Source organism: Akebia trifoliata, chromosome 7 (assembly GCF_017979445.1).
Source record: "Akebia trifoliata isolate Shusen 1 chromosome 7, ASM1797944v1, whole genome shotgun sequence".
In the NCBI taxonomy this organism is placed as follows: domain Eukaryota; kingdom Viridiplantae; phylum Streptophyta; class Magnoliopsida; order Ranunculales; family Lardizabalaceae; genus Akebia; species Akebia trifoliata.
This window is the reverse complement of record NC_141381.1, coordinates 2246634-2266965: the sequence shown is the minus strand read 5'-3', so window position 1 is coordinate 2266965 and position 20332 is coordinate 2246634. Positions and strand designations below refer to the sequence as shown.

At 32.2% G+C, this 20332-nt stretch overlaps 1 pseudogene; it reads right to left on the bottom strand.

Annotated features, from left to right (window-relative positions):
* LOC147397950 (polyamine oxidase 5-like) overlaps positions 1 to 17163 on the bottom strand; it is a 48908-nt pseudogene extending 31745 nt beyond the window's left edge.
* Between the last annotated feature and the right edge of the window lie 3169 nt (positions 17164 to 20332).

Sequence of the window (20332 nt, the reverse complement as noted above, 5' to 3'; positions counted from 1 at the left end):
CTTCTTACAATTTTACTTCTACTTTCAACAAATTACTAAAACTCCGATTGAATGTGTTCAAGTGCTCCATGATATCTTTCCCCCTCCTCCATCCTCAGGCCATAGAGTTGGTCTTTAAATAATAATTTTTTGGACTAAGTATTTCCCATGTAAAGCTTCTCAAGCTCATTCTATGTCCATTTTGCGGTTTTCTCTTCTATGAAGTTGTACATGATTTAATCGGAAACATGCAACTCAATGGATTTAATAACCTTCAAATCCAACTCCTCCTATGTCTCATTGGACATGCTCTCAGGCTTCGCTTTAATACCTCGAATGTAATTATGAATCCCTTGTTAAATAAGAATATTCCTTATCTTCCTTTGTCAAAATGTAAAATTTGATTTTCCATCAAATGGCTTCACCCCATCGAAATTTTCAATGATCATTTTACCATTCTCCACCATAGCTAATCCCTCAAATAACCTAAGCTTTGATACCACTTGTTGTGTATGCGAACACCTTTGTGAAACTCACTTAGTAATTTGATCAAACACCTATTAAGTATTTCATCAAACACTTTGTCTGCCACACCTTTTAAAACCTTGTTTGATTATGGGAATGAAGGATAACCCAACTAATTGTAGTAAATACAAATAAGATAAACAACCACACAAATAAAAAAGTAAGAATACAATACCTACAACACGATATCCTACGTGGTTTACCCGAAGGTTACGTCCACGAAGGTATAAGTCTTGGAGCTCAATTTTACTATGAAGAAAATGGGGCAAATCGATACAAAATCTCTCAATCTCTTTTATCTAGTGTTCTTTTTTTCTACTATCTCCTTTAGAAAAGACTTAGACTTAAAGTTAGACTTACAACAAAAGAAAACAAAAACCCTTTTAGAAGTACCACATAAGTGGAAAATTACTTAAGTTACAAACCCAACTCAAATTACCTTGGATCAATCCAAAAATACACACATTTTGGATTGGGCCAAATTGATTTTGAACCATACTTCAACATAAGTGACTTAGAACTATGGCTGTCAAAGGATAGGGGTCAATTTGCTACCAATCCAATAAATATTGGATCTAGAACTTATCCAATAAGTATCACATCAGATCTCAATAATAATATCCAAACTTGATACTATAACAATAGGATCGGGTCCAGATTGAACCAAAGACGAGTTGATGTCCAAAATCTAAATAATCTTTATATATTTATATAATTTCTTACATATAATCGGATCGGGTCCTTATCAAACTGGGACAAGGTCAATCCAAATCTGATCCTATAAGATATCAAATCAGAACTTTATCAAGTGGGATCATTATCGAAATCTAAATCATCGATCCAAACCTGGAGTCATTGGAATTCAGGTCAGATCCGATCCATTAACATCCCTATTCAACACCATACCAGTTATATTGTGTACAATATTTTTAAGAGATAACATCTTTATCTATTAAAATATTTTAGGCATGATTTCTTCAATGCAAGTTCAAGGCTCTGGATAGATTAGAAGAAGAATCAAAAGTAAGAAGGATTCATGTTGCTCACCTAACATTTGGGATAAGGCGTAGAAGTAATTTTATTATATTTAAATATCTATTAATAAATTCTCAGCAATAACTGTATTACTATAAAAGTTATATATTTTTCATATATGTCTAATTCAAGTTTCTAAACATAGTTTTCTTTATCATTTAATATAGTGAAGAGTGCTTTGTTGCAACTCAAAGGCTCTATATAAATAAGAAAAGAGATGAAAACATTTTCCGAGTCCACTTTTTGGATAAATATGATGATTAGATGCCAACTAAGTGGGTAATTAATGTATGCAGTAGATGGACATAAGTTCTGTATTTATTTGAAACACAAAATTTTAATCCATGTAACTAGCAGAAAATAAGACACAATAAATATTAGGGTATTATAGAAATACCCCATTTTAAATTGGTGATATTAGGTTTACCCCCCATTGACCATTAGTCATGGTTGTGTTTTCTTGATGATTTAACAATGAAATTTTGAATTATATTCTTTCAAAATGCTCTTAAATTACTAAATCAAATTTCACTATTAAATCATCAAGTAAAAGCAATGTTAACTTACAGTCAAGGGAGGTAAACCTAATCTTGCATTTTGCAAGGGGGTAAACCTAATATCACTAATTTAACAAGAAGGAGTTTCTAAAATACCATAAAGATTTAAACAGAAGACAGAACCTCCACCCTTGACTGATAGCCCATTGGGGACTAGCAAGCATTATCCTCTAAAAGATGAAGCAATTTCCTCTAAACCTTATTTTTTCAATATTAATTGTTACTTCTCCTTCACAATTTTGTTTTATTTTTAAATTACAAGGCTTCCCTTATTTGCAATCTTTTCTTCTTCTTTTTTCCTCTTGAAAGCCTATTTTTAGTGAAATTGTTAACTAGGTAATAAAAAAAAACAATAATAGCACCAAGTGGTATTGGACTCAAAAAGCTCAATACTAAATAATGATAAAAAAAATACCCATTTTTATTTTAATCACCTAAAATGATGATAGGTTACTTACTCTTTTCTATTAAAATCAGATTCTAAAGTTAAAATCATGATAATCTGACGCTCTTTTTTGTATGCTCCCTTCACAAAACCGTAGATCCATTGCTTCAGGATATGCAAGGACAAATATTTATGTTTTTCTATGTTTCTGTGAAGATAGCATACAAAAAAAGAGCATCATATTATCATGACTCTTAAAGTAATACAAATAAAAAATACCATAAAAATGAGTATCATTTTTTACAATAACCATCTCAATAAGAATAATAATAATGCTACAATTATATAGAAAAGTAAAATCAAGTAAGACATAACTTGTTCCCTTTTGTGTTGTTTTAAAATGTGACATTATTAAGAAAAAAAAGTTCAAAATAGATTCCCTTGATTTTTCTTGTTTTCAATACATATATAGAAATATTGATTTTGTTTGACAACTATTGTCACAAATTGGACATTATAATTATCCCTTTTATGTTTTATCTACAAAACAAGTGAATCTTAAGTACCAATTGTGAATGAGGTACGTCTTTTTATCTTTAAAAAATTTATATATTTTAATGGCGTTGAACGTTTTGTGTCCAACACCATTGGACACTATAATTATATTTTTGTACTTAACTATGAAATGAGGGGTAATCTGGTGATTTAAACGTAAATAATTTGAGCAGGAAGTATTTGCAACAAAATCGAAAAATAAGTTTTGGAGAGAATTGTCTCAACTATAAATGAGAATATGTAAATGGTATTTGGGTTTGGGGTTAGCCAGTAAAAGAGTAAAACACTTACACTCACTTCAATGAAGAAAGAGAGCTACTATCGGCAACTCAATTTCTATTTATTACAATCCAACTCCTTAAATTATTTGTCACAGTCCAATTAATGATTAAAACACACGACAGGAAAATTGATTTATACCGACGCCAAATTTCATCCGTCGGTGTAGAGGACTATAGCGACGGATCGAAAAACATTTCGTCGGTATAGAGTTTATTTTCTCATTTTTTTTCCCTCTCCTTTCGTTTTCCTTAGTTTGTTTTTCCCTCCAACCAAACGAGCTCTCTATTGAATTTGAGAGAAAAAAGCATATTTCCCTCCAACCAAACAAACTCTCGATTTCGACATCGATGTGTACTCTCGATCTCCATTTTTTATCCGAAGAGATCGAGCTGATCCGAAGAAGGAACTGATTAGGGACAAAGATTTGATCCGAAGAGAGCTGATTAGGGACGAAGATTTGATCCGAAGAGAGAGCTGATTAAGGATGAAGATTTGATCCGAAGAGATCGAGCTGATTAGGGACAAAGAGATCGATTCGTTCAACAATTTCAAATTTTCGACTAGAGGTCTAGGGTTTCTCATCGATCAAATCAAGGTAAATTTATCTTTGTGTTTTATTTTATTTTCCTAGTTGATTCCACAAAACCTAATAGAAATTTGCTTCTTCAACAGGTGTTGTTGCTGCAAGAGTTTTCTATTTCGATCATCAAGTATATATCAATTAATTTTCTACCTTTTTCATATTTGAGCATTATTATATGGCTTCTACAATTGCTAGATTATTTGTTTATGACGTTTCAAATTGCACAACATGCTTAGATCTATGATGATGTTAGCCATCGACTTCGTCCGATTAGAAATTATCTCTAACACGATCCATGGTATTGAAGTAGGGCTTGGACTGCTTGAACAAATATCAGTACTTTGAGTCCCCACTTTCTTCTCCAATTTCATCAAAACCCATATAACAAAGTGATTCAAGCAAAAAAATAAAAAATAGTTAGATGAATAAGAAAAAAAAAATGCATGTTTTTCGACCTTGAATGGGAGGATGATCAGTTTCTTCCTCTTGTGTTATTGTAGTCTTTATTTGAATGAGTCTTGAATGGGAGGATGACCAAGAGGTCTTGACATTGTAATTCTACTTGTTAAAGAATGGATAGAAGACCTTCCACTTAGTGTTTTTGAAGATAAACACTTTATTAGAACTTCTGCTGAAAGTGGATTGCAAATATACCTCTCTGCTTCATTCCACTTAGAATTTAAAACAAACCAAGATGATGAGAGTTTGTGAAGATTTTTTTTTTGTTTTTCATCATTTATTTTAATGTTGTTTTCTGAATTTTTGTTAGTGTATCCATGCTTGGATTAGGTTGGGATATGTCCATTAATAATGAATATATAGGTGGTTGGGAGGTCAATGTTTTTATTTTTAGGCAAAAGGAAATATTTGTATTGAAATAAAACAAGAAAGATAGAGCTACAAAAGTCAAGATGAACTCAACCAATATAAGAAAAAGAGGAATAAGATTCCCCCTAAACAGAAAATGGTCGAAACTCCCCTTAATTTCGTTAGTACATCGGCATCAATAGAAAGCTTACTTTCCAAATTTCAGGTTTCCGAGAACCATTCCTCCTTGGAATCAATCTATCTTGTTCTTCTTTATTGGTAAGTTCTCCCAAAAGTAGATGTCCAAAAATCTGAAGATATCTCATTAGTAATGGGGAAGGTGCTTGATATCGGCACCAAACATAACCCACGGCTTCTAAGATCTTGTTGATTCCTTTCAGTGTCCTTCGATTTTTCAGAATTCTGCATTCATATAAAATGCTCAATTGATTTGGCTGATGAGCTCTTCATCTCTTTGAGTAGAGATGGGAGAAGAGACGATAGAGACTCGTGAGATGGGTGGGTTATGTGTCTCTTTGATGGAAATAAGTGCTCACGGATTTTATCTACCATTTCATTGAAATATAGTAAGTGTTTGACTTTCTTCTGTTAGTAGAGGATAGACACCTTCCAATTCTGTTTTGTGTCTTTTTTTCTTCCTGGCTGTAAGATAGAAGTCTAGGGTCCATTATTAGGCTTGGAGCCCATCTGCCTTCAGCTATTGAACTCTAAGGGCGAGGAGTGACCTGTCAATAATGAAGAAATGCTCGAATCCAATAGCTAGAGTGTGTGCTTAGATCCGCTAAAAATAGGGCCAACCTTAGAAGAGTGTGTTTTCATCTTTAGTTGGGTGTGTCTTGTCTCATAGCGTACTGTTTTTTTTTTCCTCCTCTTTACCAAGCATAGTTCTCTCTATATTGGACATCAAACATTCAAATGAGTGTAAAAAATACAGGATTCCAAGATATTTTAAAATTTTCATAGGGATTCACTTCATTTTTAAATCCTTAAAATGAAGGATTCTTAGCAATTGTATATGTTTCATAGCGATTCGCTACATTTAAATCCCCTAAAGTGTCACTCCATCTCCATTCATTTGATAGAGAGCCTCAAAGCTGACTAAATGTGTGTCTTCAAACATCTAGTTGAGTGTGAGAGTTGAACTTTCAGCTGTTTAAGTCTCAAAAGTTCAACACTCATAGTTGACCTGAATGTTGATTTTAACTTCAATGTTTGGTTGCTGATGATGCAAACTCGATTTTTTTTTTTTTATAACAAAATTGGCGTTACAAAGAGCTTCGACTCATCATTGAGAGACAAAAGGAAAGTTATAGGATAAAGGTTCTAGACTAATTGCTTACATTCAGTTCAAGCATCTAAAACCTAAGGTTAGGAATTAGAAGACTTTGTATTTATTTATTTGCTAGATTGGGCAGAAGATCAAGGCTATGGTTTCAAAAATCAGAAAAAAAAAAAAAAAACAACAACAACTTATTTTCGAGAAGAATAAGAGATAAGAATTTGAGTGGTGACCATATAGGTGAAACTTGTTCCTTTTTTTAATTGATTTCTCATGTTTATTATCTTCTATGGATTACAGGTGAGATTATGGGAACAGTTGGAGCTGTTGCCTTTTCAAAGAAACGGAAGAATTTCATCATTAGTGGTAGTAGGTGAGCACTGAGGGACAAACTATTTGTTCCTGAATCTAGATAGCCCTTCATCATTCATGGCGGTTGCTTGTAATCTCTTCTTTTGTTTTGAATTTCTTGAATGCGTTTGAATTTTAGTTGGGTTTTTCATTTCAGATCTTGTAGTTCAATTGATGGGTTGGACTTGGAGGTGGAAGTGGAGGTGTGCACCGATTTTAACTTGAAAGCTCTTCGATCTGAATAGGAATTTGAGGAGAGAATTTACAGTGGGCTGGGCTGGGCTGGCTTTTGTATTGGGCTGGGTTGGTATTTCGAAAATTTTTTTTTAACAAAATAGCATATACCGACAGACTTAGGTGCTGTTTGTTAAACTGAAAAAAAGAAGTGCTGAATAGCATTAAGCGCTGAAACTTATAAGCGCTGAATTTAAGTGCTGAAAAAGTTGTTTGTTTAGATGCTGAATCATATTTGTTACACATTACTGAAATTGATAAATTGTCTTTGTTACCCTTACAATCATATTATACATTGTTTACATGTTTCAAATGCTTATTTATTATCAAACACAATAAAATATATTATTTCTTATAAAATTAAAATACAATTTATTTTTAAATAATAAATAATACTCAAATCTTCAATTTATAAATAATAATTTCTATTTATAAAAACCCACAAATTTCAAATTAAAAATAATAATGTCATACAAGTCACCAAAATTTGGAAATCAACTTTAAAAGAACTTAATTTTGGATGAATAATTTTCAATGGAAATGAAGGATATGTAATTATAAAAGCACCCTATGAATTAATAAGGGCAACCCACACTATAGCCATTTTTTATTTTGTTTTATATGGGTTAAAGTTTTTGGAATGAGCAAATTTTTAGTGAGGATAATCTATATGGTCTAGAGATCATCCTCACCAAAAATCAGTCTATTTTGAAACTTCTAACTCATTAAAAATAGTTTTCAAAAAAAAAAATGGACAATTTACGGTTCTTGAACTTGTTTTGATAGGGTTAGAAGTTTCAAGATGTGCTGATTTTTTGTGAGGATGATCTCCTCATTGTAGAGATCATCCTCACCAAAAATCAACTCATTCCAAAACTTTTAACCCATATAAGATAAAATAATTTAGCTATGGTGTGGGTTTATTAATTTGTGGGGTGTTTATATACTTATCCATGGGATATAAGAGGTAATATCCTTTTAAGAATAAGGGCATACTTGTCTGTGTTGAAAAAAGTGAAGTGCTTACCGCTTCAGCACTTTTTTTCAGCATCAAAATAGTGCTGAATTTTTTTCACTTATTTTTAGCAATAAGCACGAGTAAACAAACGCGCTATTTTGACAAAAGTGCTAAATTTAATTTTTTTCAGCAATAAGCACTGAAAAATAGCGCAAACAAACACCGCCTTACAAAGTTTGTCGGTATTACATATAGCGACAGCAAATAATACTGTCGGTAAATATGTAAACAAGTAGTGAAAAAAAAATTTCCGCATCAATATTTATTCCAGAAAATAAGGATATTGCGACGGTACTTTTATTGTGCCGTAATTAAAACAATTACCGACGCAACCAACTCCGACGAGTGCCGACGAAAAATCGATCCGTCAGTATAGTATTCTGCGACGGACTTATGGGGATTTAGCGACGGATCTAACCGTCAGTATAAGTCTCTTTTCTAGTAGTGACTCTTCAAACATTACAAAGGTTTGGCTCAAAGATCTCAACATTATAAAACTCGTGCAAACAGTTTCATAGTTGTTTACAATTATGATTAGGCTCATATAAGAAAAACGAGAAAGCTTCCTTCTATTGGCACCCCAACCATTCACTTATGTTCTTTATTTTCTAATTGATGTGTAATAAGCAAAAGTTGAGGTGCCAATAGCAGCTCTGTAAGGAAAAGCCTCGTCCTTTATAAAGAAAATTCTTTATAAAGAAAATTCTCTCTAGTAAAAAATACTTAATTGATGTCTTCTCTTTCTTTGAAAAATGTTTTGATAAAAAAAAAATCCTCCTTTCATCATTTGAAATTTTGAATGATAGATTGGGAGACAGAGAGAGAGAAAACAAAATATTATTATCTTATATTTTAGTAACATAGAAATATTTTGTATTGGAACAGTTGAAAGTCTCTGCAACAAATAAATATTTAATGTTTATTACAAAAATACAATTAAATATTATTTTTCAATAATTTTAACTTTATCTGTGTATACTAAATACTCTAAAAAAAAATATTTATAAACCAACTCAGCTCTATAATTCTCTTTGTATATATTACTATTTCGAATTCAAATTCATTTATAATAATTCCAATTATATTGCACACTAGCAATAACAAAGAAATAAAAGAAAATAAAATTGTATAATCTTGCTTTTATAGCAAAAAAAAGAAAGGAGAAATAAAAGAATAAGAAGAAGAGATGAAGAAATGCATTCATTTAGAAAAGAAAACTTAATGTGAGGCGTATGCCTCGGCCAAAATGCATATGTATATCTCGCGTTGAGATATATGCCATTTATGTGCCTCATGGTTTGAGGTGTAAGCTTTCATTGCTTTTATGTTTCAACATTATGTCTTGGGGCATTTTTAATGAACCTCATTCTGAACATAAGCCTCATATGCCTCTAAAAACACTGATTCATCCAACAATGTACCACTGTAGAACACCAAGAAAGCAACCCAGTTAGGGTAATGAAAGCTTGAACATGTAACTTGCCTGGCCCTAGCTTTTCAATGATATCATGTCCGCATCAGCAGCAAACCATGCTTCCATTCTGCATATGTACCATTGCAACACTTCACCGGCAAGCCCTTCTTGTCTACAAAAGGCAAGAAAACTAGATTGGCCAAACTAATACATCCAACTTGAAAAGCCAGGAATAAAAAATTAAATAGATTGAAAATATTCCAACTTTTTTTTTCCAGACCTCAAATCTCGATTTCGTTCCAATACTATTGAAATGGCTTGGAGAACAGACATGTCGTCAATATGTTCATCTCTTATTTTTTCGGTCTGCAGAAAATTAGAAAGTAACCATTTAATTTATTAATATCTATATTTATATAAATAAATATCAGCATTATGAAGTGTAGACACGTGATTTCGTCATTACGATGACCACATCTACAATGGTTTGGAGTCGCCACCATTCATTTTTGTAAGTGGGTGTGAATGGTCACCCGATGTGCATTTTTTAGAAAATGTGACATTTTTGGCATTTAGTGACTCTCGATGGATAGGAACTAATCGAACCTTGAGATTCGGGGTAAACGGCTCGGTTGGAGAAAAGGGAAGGTGTTAGGCACCCTTTTCTCCCCACTAAATAGTGGTAACCTCAACTCAACTCGGTCATTTTGATTTAAAAAATATGAAAAATAAAGTGCCACGTGTTGTGCATTTGTACCCTAAATAGGGATTTATTTTTGGCTTGATTATAGGATCATCCCATTGAAGGGGATGATCCTTATAAACCTTTGCCTTGAGAAGAGAGAAGGGGGATGGTAGAAGAGGGAGGGGGAGAGGGTGTAGAAGAGATGGGGATTATTTTTGTTGCACTCATCTTGTGTCTTCTTTCTTCTTTTCTTCTTCTTCTTAGTCCTTAGTATTTTAAGAAAATACAACTCTTTTTTTGGTTGAAGGAGTAGAGAAGAGATGATGAGAGAGATGAGTGTAGTATGTGATTTTTTTTTGTGAGACTTGGAGAGGATTAGTGTGAGGGAATTGATAAGATTTTTTTTTTTAGTGAGAAGGGTGATAGTTGTTAGTAGAGAGAGAGTTTAGGAGAAATTTTGTAGTGAAAGTTGGGGGCCATTTTTGGGAAGAGGAGGAGGGTATTTATAGATGTTGAGGAGTTATTTTAGGGATATAATGGGGTAAAGTGAAGAAAAAGGATAGAATGGTTATGAGTTTGTGAGAGAAGTGGGTGTAATTTAGAGGAGATTGGAGGGTATTTAGGGAAGGGGGGTTAAATGGGTGAGTTTTGACCCAAATGGTTTGGATCCTACCCAACCCATTTGGGTGGAGTGTTTGGTGAGGTGAGTTTAAGATGGTGGTTGTGATTAAATAGTATTTGATTTAAGAGAATGGAGGATTTAAAGAGGTGACTGATGATATTTTGGAAGGGTGAGGGAGATGATGCCATGTGTCAAAGTTGGTGAAAATGAAAGGTTGAGATAAGTTGATGGGAGAGATTGAGTATTTGACTTGAGAGGATGGTGTAGGTTTAGGTTGTAGATGTGGGTTTTGTAGGGAATGATGATGGTAGATTAGGGGAGGTATAGGTTAGGGGTGTGGGTAGATGTGTTTGATTTGAGAGAAAAGGTGATGGGTTGATGTGTGGGTAGATGGGATTTAAAGCAAATTAATGGGGTAGGTAGTTGGGTGAAGGAGGTGAGATGGGGTGATGACATTTGTCATCTTTGATTATCAAGATGGTGATTGGTTGATGGGGGTAGTGGTTGATGGGTTAGGGTTGTGGGTTGGATATGGATTTGGGCTTAGGGACTTTGGAGTGTTTTGGGCTTGGGTTATGAAATGGTTTTTGATTTTAAGAATTGGTTGGGGGTTATTTTGGAATGGATTTTGAGCGTGTAGGTTGGTATTAGATTTTTAAGTGATGTGAGATTGAGTTTAGGTTAGGGGGAGGTGAGAAAAGTGGATTTTGAAGAATTGAGGGTTTATGAGCCATAGGTGGGTTTAGATTTTTTTTTTATTCGGAGATGGAGCGGTGGAAGGTATAGGAGGTGGTAGGCATCCCAAGTCTCGTTTTTTTTAATTTTATTTATTTTTTTGAGATTTTTGAAATCATTGGATTGATCGAGATGCCACGTGTTGGAAAATCGGGCCTTTTTAGGTCCGTTGGTGAACTTTATCGAAAATTTAACGTTTTTTATTTTGAAAGCGGAGCGGTGAATATTGGGAAAGCGTAAGGTAGGCTGAGTCCTTTTGGTGGCCTCCTAAACCATTGAGAGGTCTTAGGGGCCTCGGTTTGGTCAAAATGTTACTTTTCAATGACTTGGGCCCTTAAGGCCCGTTGGTCCATTTATTTGGAAAATCTGTATTTTTGGGCCTTTTCGAGTAGTGGCCCGTTCAAATTGGGGTGTCTACATGAAGAAACTAATAAATCTAAATTTTAGGTGAAAATGCACCTCTTTATCAGAATAAGAAGGAAAGAGTTGCAAGAAAGTAGAGAGATATTGGAGAGAAAAAGAAGAACTTGCATTATATTCCTTATTGTTTGTTTTTACATGAATCATAGCTCTATTTATACACATACATTGATAACTAATTATCATAACAAACTAACAAACTAGCTAACTAACATAACTGATTAACAGACTGATTTGCACAGCTAACTACCATAACTGACTAACAGATTTGTACAACCAACTGACTAACAGACTGATTTTTACAACTAACTAACATAACTGACTAACAGATTTGTACATCCCACTAACATAATTGACTTATAATTTAATACTCTTTGAGAATTCTCCCAAATGTTTCTCCAACTTCAATGAATAACTGTTGATAGCCATCTATATCAAGCAGTGCATAATTGCAGGTACCAATACACAACATTAGAAAGATCAGGAGAAATACACAAGAAACTATTTAATAAAATATTGGGAGTATCTTAGGCCTTGTTCTTTTGGGCTTCAGGAGATTGTTCTTTTTTTTTTTTTTTTTCTGTTTTTAAGTCAAAAAAGTCAGATAAATAATGTTCGTTTGGATTTTTTTTGACTCCTGTGGATTTCAATTGAAGCCCAAAAGTAGGTCCTAAAAGAAGTCGTTTAAGAGGGATTTCTTCAAATGGCTTCTGCAGGAAATCAAAAACGTAAAATGACTCAACTGTAATTATCAAAATATCCTTCATCTTTAATCAAATTTTTAACTAAATATAACCTTAAAAAATGAAATGAGATTACTAAAATACCTTCATTTTTAATCAAATTTTCAACTAAACTTAACCATAAAAACAAAAAAGAATTATCAAAATACCCTTCATCTTTAATCAAATTAACTTTTTAAAAAAATAGAATTACCAAAATACCTTTCATTTTTGCCAAAATACCCTTTATCTTTACCAAGTATCAAAATATCCTTCATCTTTAATCAAATTTCCAACCAAACTTAACCTTAAAAACAAAAGTGAATTACTAAAATACCCTTAATCTTTAATCAAATTTTCAACCAAACTTAACCTTAAAAAATAAAAATAAAAATACCAAAATACCCTTCATCTTTACTACCAAGATCAAAAGTAATTCATCATCACTACTTTATTACCAAAACACCCTCCATCTGTATGTGAATGTTGGATTGTGTATTATGCAAGTATTTTCTTTATCATATGTTCACTTTTAAGAGGAGATGCTATCGAAATTTCGATAGAATTATAAAATGTATAAATTTATATAAATTGGAAATAATTATATTTTATAATTTTTAATATAAATTTGTTATATTTATATATATTTAGTGTAATTATATATTATTAAGGTATTATGTTAATTTTTGGTGCATTTTAGGTACATTATCAACATTAAGGGTATTCTAATCATTTTATCAGAATTCAGCAATAAAAAGCTATCAAACGAACATCAATTTCTGACTTATGTGCCTTTGTAACGAATAAATTTCTACTGGATGTGGCTTTTCAGATTCTGGACTTCAACTTCTTCCAAAAGTCGGCATTTGGAACTGGAACTGGCTTCTATAAAAAACAAACCCTTATTCTCATGTGGGGCATAAAATTGGAAGAATTTTAGTCCGAAATCTTGATTTAACAGGTTTAGGTCCTTAGAGTAGTTCCAAAAAAAAAATTGGGTCAAATACAGTTTGATGTCATGTAATCCGAATTGAATCCAGGTTTGATACAAATCCATCCACATATCCACCTAGATCCGAATTATATATTGCTATTCAAAATTATATTTTTAGATTTTTCAAAATATCATTTTCTACTACTTAACTATAACATAAATTCTTACAAAATAAAACGATTATAACGGTAAAATAGAATAGTATAGCAATTAACAAACAAGTATAGAAGAAAAAATGTTGACCAATTCGGAATTATCCGACCCAAATCAAGTAATTCGGTCTGATTAAGTGAAATCAAAATGATTTGGAAATGGTTTATCTAGTAGGATCCGAGTCGATTACAGATTCAGGTCCAGATAAATAAATTCAGATCTGAATATGTATATACTCATATCCATCCCAATTCGAACCCATTATAAGCCCTACTCTCATGGACATAACAGGTTTGAGTCCTCCATGTTGTATACCACTGTGATTGGTGCTTATCCTAGGCTAGCCAACAACTCCTACCATTAACAAGCTAATGCTTGGATTTTTTTTTTTTCCCTTTAAGCTGTTCAACTAACATTATTCTACCAAAATCATTGTTAGGAGTCAAGAACACAAAAGTTCAGTATAACAATAAATTACCTTTCTAAATCATGGTCATATAACACAGAGTTGTCGCCGCTAGTACGGTATAATGTAAGTCCAAGACAACGAATAAGTGGAGCCATGGAATTCTCATCGCACACACCATATAGCCGGAAACAACAAAATACCAGAGAAAATCAATCACCATAGGATCAATCTATGTTCCTATCCAGGTTTGACAGGCATAAACAAATAGATATAATACATACATACATATATAGTATGAGTAGAATACATACAAATCTTTACTATTATAAGGAGAGAAGGTGGAGTAGAAGTGGTTCGACACCACCATATGAATGACCAAAAATGTCACCTCTTTCACATTTAAACCTAATATTTTCGGGGTCATTCTGGTAAAAAACAGTGAAAATTGCAATCCCACATCCCTAATCACGTTAAGCAGTTTTCAAAATTACAAAAAAATTATCCTTCCTATATAATCTTCGAAAAGCCTTTAATCAATATTTTAAACTACAAATAAGCTCTTTTGATACATGTGCATTTGCACATGTTACCTACTAGTAACGTATAAAGAGAGTCTAGAACAAAAGACTATGAACTTACCACGATGCTCCCATATCAACAGGACAACCGAATGAGTAATCAGTATGAATTCGACCATATGAACTAATTTTGTAGATTGTGAAAAGAATTTAAAAAATAAAATATTTTACGGTTTTGAATGTGAAACTTAAAACAGTCATAACTTTTATCGGATTAATTATTATAATATATGCATTTTGAGTAGAACAAGATTTTTCATCTATTTTGAACAAAGTCCAGCAAGTTTTCCATCGTTTTAAATCACATTCTGACCTCGTTCAGAACTTTATTTTCTATATTTATGTTGCTGTTTTTTTTTTTTTTTTTTTTTTTTAGGTGACGTAATTTTAACTCATGCTCTTTTTAAAATGTCACTTTAAATTTTTGGGTGCTGGAATTTTTGGAATCCTCCATTAGGTACACATTTCATTTCCCACAGACTCCTTAAAGCCGTAAAAAGAGTTCTGAATGAAGTAGAGTCTAAGTTGTAAGTTGTGTTGTAAAGCAATCAAATGAATTTGATTCCATGCATCGCAGTTACACCAAAAATATTGAGTTTAAGCTATTTCTTGGCTTATGATTTCTAGGAGCTCAACTCCGTTATGGGCCACAAACTATTTTCTAATCCAAAATCTTTTTAGGCCCAACTCCAATATCCAAATCTCATTGCCTACCCACCACCACCACCACCACCAATCCTAATGACAATTAAAAACAAAAAAAACCTAGTCCCGTTTGATACAGCTGTTAAAATTTGTTGTTAGATTCTGTTGTAAGAAGTTATTGTCAAAAACAGCTGTAAAATACTAGAACACTGAAACCGGTACCAAACCCGTTCAAGAAGAGTTATTAAAAGTTGGAGGGGTCAAGATTTGAGTCTACATATATTTTTGTGAGTAAGAAGGAACACGTGTAGGATTTATCTCATGAAAGGAATGCATCAAGATTTGAGTCTACGTATAATGTATATTGTGCAATGACTTTTCAACCTATTCTTTTGTACGAAAACCTCTAGCCTTAATGCTTCTTTATTGTTGTGTGGCCTTAACTCGGGTATGTAGGGTCAGGTTCCCGTTTGCCCAAAACAGAGGAAAGACCAAGGTTTACTTCAATGACTCACGATTTGAAGATAGTTGTGACCACAAGGGATATCACCTTGCATAGTTTATGGTACCCTGCTAAATGAATTATCTTCGTTATAAATTCTTTTAGGAATTTTTCTCTAAGAAACCTTATTACATTCTCAAAATTAATATCTTGCTCGTAAGTAAAGGAAAAAAATAATACATGAAACTTGCGGTTCTACACCATTAGATTTATAAAAATAACAAATTATAATTGTATGTGAAAGAGATATTCATGTGATTGTAAGTAAGAGGGCAAAAATATATAAAATATTGTAGTTGTTCACCATTTTATTTTTTAAAATAATGAATTACAATTTTATGTAAAACAGTCATATATCTACCTGGATCCACGCACATGCACTTTAAATTAATTGTAAAGAAACTAATTAATAAAAGAGTCGTGATAAATTAACTCATTTTTTGCCCACGAACTTGATGCAATTTGGTGTGGATACAAAGGGTAGGAATCCAGAACAGTATGTCGTATCTAACAAAGGTCAGGTGGCACCCCATTTCATGCGACGTGGTATACAAAGGGTAGGAATCCAGAACAGGGAAGTACCACCTGACCTTTGTTAGGTAGGACACACTGTTGTGACGTGTGCAAAAAATGAGTAAATTTTTCACGACTCTTAATAAAAATTCTAAATTTTAGATAAAGAGATGCAGCCATCCATATCAAACATCGCATAACTACAAATTCACAAGATTTGAAATCTCTCTCATAATTGACACGTGGTGATTTAAGTAAGTAATTTTCTCTCATAATTGACACGTGGTGACTTAAGTAAGTAAATTAGAGGTAAGGGAGAGGGTTGTCATTCGATTGAGTATCCCACGTGACGTCAAATTATCATAATTTTTTTTTTTTTTAATTAAGATTCTAAATTAAGGTTCTTTTGTTAATTCTCCCTAATGTTTCTCCCAACTTCAAAGCCATCTGTATCTATCATCGCATAACTACAAATTCACAAATATTAGAAATATCAGTAAATATCTCTCAGAATTGACACGTGCTTAAGTCAGATTATGAAGATGTGCTCTTGAGTATCCCGAGGAGTACAGATCTACTAACTTCAACTCATTTCCACTCTATAAATAGAGCTTGCACTTGGATCTAAAGAAAGCCAAAAATAAGAAAAGAAAGAAGAATAGGGATTGGAGATGGCAGCCATGAAGAGAAGTCCTATCTTTGCTGTTCTTTTGATATGCTTCCTCCTTGTTGCTTCTGGTGCTTCTGTCCATCCTTGTTGTATAATAGTCATAAACATTTCTTTTAAGGATGTGTTTGGTTACTACATAGTGCTCTAAATCTCTCAATAAGGGAGTAAATCTAGTATGTGTTAATTAGAGAGAACAATCTAACAGTCCCACCAACCCATAGAGTACATTCATAGCCATCCTTAATTTTTTGGGGTTATTGATCCCAATTATGGCTAGAAATCACCATTAAAGCTTTCTATTTCAATAATTATTTTTTTTCTTTTGAGACTTGGAGTTGGTGATATAAATCATGGATTTTTTTGGGTTATTGATCCCAATTATGGCTAGAATACATTGATTTTTTTATAAGCGTTTTATTAATTTCAATGATTGATAGACTTACGCATCTTTCAATAACATTATGAAGTTTCGCATGCAAAAGTATTCCATTTATTACCTAAAAAATAAAAAAAATTTGAATTAATTATTTCAAACATTTATCACGTATATATGAATGCTTGTTAATTTATTTAATTTTTGGTGGCAGAGATGACAATGAGAAAGGTGGAAGGAGAGATTTGTGACAAACCTTTCACTTATTTCTATTTTTCTAATTGGCCTGTAATAAGTAAAAGTTGAGGTGCCAATAGCAGCTCTCTTAAGAAAAGATGAGATAAAGAAAATTCACTCTAATAAGAAATACTTAACTGATTCTCAGTCTTTGAAAAAACGATTTGATAAAAAATATCCCTCTTCATCATTTGAAATTTTGAATGATGGATTGGGAGACCCAGAGAGATGGGTGGGGCTCTTCTTACGAGCTATTATAATAAGTCTGTCACAGATTATTAAGTAAATTTAATTATACATTATTTTAATTCTTTAGGCAATTTTAGTTTTTAAACCAAAAATAATAATACTAAGGTTACCATTCAATTTTTTTTATTTTTAGAGATTGGTCGAAAATAAGTTGTTTCTTGCTAGTTTTAGATAGTTTGGGTTGTTTTAGCATTCCCGATTTTGACCAAATTGATCTTCTTTTTTTTATAAGTACCAACCAAATTAATCTTATTGTAAATCAAGCTAATTCCCCCATACAATTTGTTGCTTCATATTCCATAGTAAGAAAATAGAGGTATTAATTAAACTGGTTTTGGCATCGTCCAATTGATATTATGTGATCTGTGACTAATTTGTCACATATTTTTAATTAATTAATTTTTCATAAAAATTAGAAACTAAAACTATTTTATATGATAAACACAGACTATGAGCACACTACGCAATTATCGTCGTAATGCAGAGATCATTTTAGACAAACCACAAATACCTATCAATCCAATTCAATAATAACCAGAAAAATTGAGCAATGAGTATTACTAATTTGTGTGATAGAAAACTTGATACTAAGCATGACACATTGGGAAGCTTGTTTACTCATAACATGGTTTAATAATGCATGGTTTTTTGCTAAGGTGCACTCGCATGTAATGATTTTCATAAGTGGGCCAATTACATAAGTTACAAACCCAATTCAAATTACCTTAGATCAACCCAAAAATACATATATTTGGATTGGGCCTAATTGATTTTGAACCATACTTCAACATAAGTGACTTAGAACTATGGTTGTCAAAGGATCGGAGTCGATTTGCTACCAATCCAATAAATATTGGATCTGGAACTTATCCAATAAGTATCAGATCAGATCTCAATAATAATATCCAAACTTGATACCATAACAATAGGATCGGGTCTGAATTGGATCAAACCCGATTTGATGTCCAAAATCTAAATAAACGTCATATATTTATATGATTTCTTACATATAATCGGATCGAATCCTTATCAAATCGGGACAAGGTCAATCCAAATCTGATCCTATAAGATATCAAATCATAACCTTATCAAGTTGGATCACTATCGCAATCTAAATCATCGATCCTAGCTCGCAGTTACTGGATTTCAGGTTTGATCCGATCCATTGACAGCCCTATTGAGCACCGTACCAGTTATATTGTGTACAATATTTTTAAGAGATAACATCTTTATTTATTAAAATATTTTAGACATGATTTCTTCGATGCAGGTTCAAAGCTCTGGATAGACTAGAAGAATAATCAAAAGTCAGAAGGGTTCATGTTGCTCACCTAACATTTGGGATAAGGCGTAGAAGTAATTTTATTATATTTAAATATCTATTAATAAATTCTCAGCAATAACTGTATTACCATTAAAATTATATATTTTTCATATATGTCTAATTCAAGTTTCTAAACATAGTTTTCTTATCATTTAATATAATGAGGAGTGCTTTGGTGCAACTCAAAGGCTCTATATAAATAAGAAAAGAGGTGAAAACATTTTATGAGTCCGTTTCTTGGATACATATGATGATTATGATGCCAACTAAGTGGGTAATTAATGTATGCAGTAAATAGACATAAGTTCTGTATTTATTTGAAACACAAAATTTTAATCCATGTAACTAGTAGAAGTCCCCCCCCCCCCATTGACCATTAGTCATGGTTGTGTTTTCTTGATGATTTAACAGTGAAATTTTGAATTATTTTATTTAAAAATACTCTTAAAATACTTAAATTACTAAATCAAATTTCACTATTAAATCATCAAGTAAAAGCAATGTTGACTTATGGTCAAGGGAGGTAAACCTAATCTTGCATTTTGCAAGGGGGTAAACCTAATATCACTAATTTAATAGGAGGGTGTTTCTAAAATACCATAAAGATTTTAAGAGAAGACAGAACCTCCACCCTTGACTGATAGCCCATTGGGGACTAGCAAGCACTATCCTCTAAAAGATGAAGCAACTTCCTCTAAACCTTATTTTTTTCAATATTAATTGTTACTTTCCCTTCACAATTTTTTTTTTTATTTTTAAATTATAAGGCTTCCTTTATTTGCAATCTTTGTTATTTTTTCTCCTCTTGAAAGCCTATTTTTAGTGAAATTGTTAACTAGGTAATAAAAACAGAACAATAATAGCACCAAGTGGTATTGGACTCAAAAAGCTCAATACTAAATAATGATAAAACAAAAATACCCATTTTTTATTTTAAACACCTAAAATCATGGTAGGTTTCTTACTCTTTTCTGTCAGAATCAGATTCTAAAGTTAGAATCATGATAATCTGACGCTCTTTTTTGTATGCTCCTTCACAAAATCGTAGATCTATTGCTTCGGGATACACAAGGACAAATATTTATGATTTTGTACGTTTCTGTGAAGGAAGCATACAAAAAAAGAGCATCAGATTATCAGGATTCCTAAAGTAATACAAATAAAAAATAACATTTTTTACAATAACCATCTAAAAAAATAAAATAATGCTACAATAATATAGAAAAGTAAAATCGAGTAAGACATAACTTGTTCCCTTTTGTGTAGTTTTAAAATGTGATATTATTAAGAAAAAAAATTTCAAAATAGATTTCCTTGATTTTTCATGTTTTCGATACGTATATAGAAATATTAATTTTGTTTGACAATTATTGTCTCAAATTGGACATTATAATTATCCTTTTTATGTTTTATCTACAAAACAAGTGAATCCTAATTACCAATTGTGAATGAGGTACGTCTTTTTATCTTTTAAAA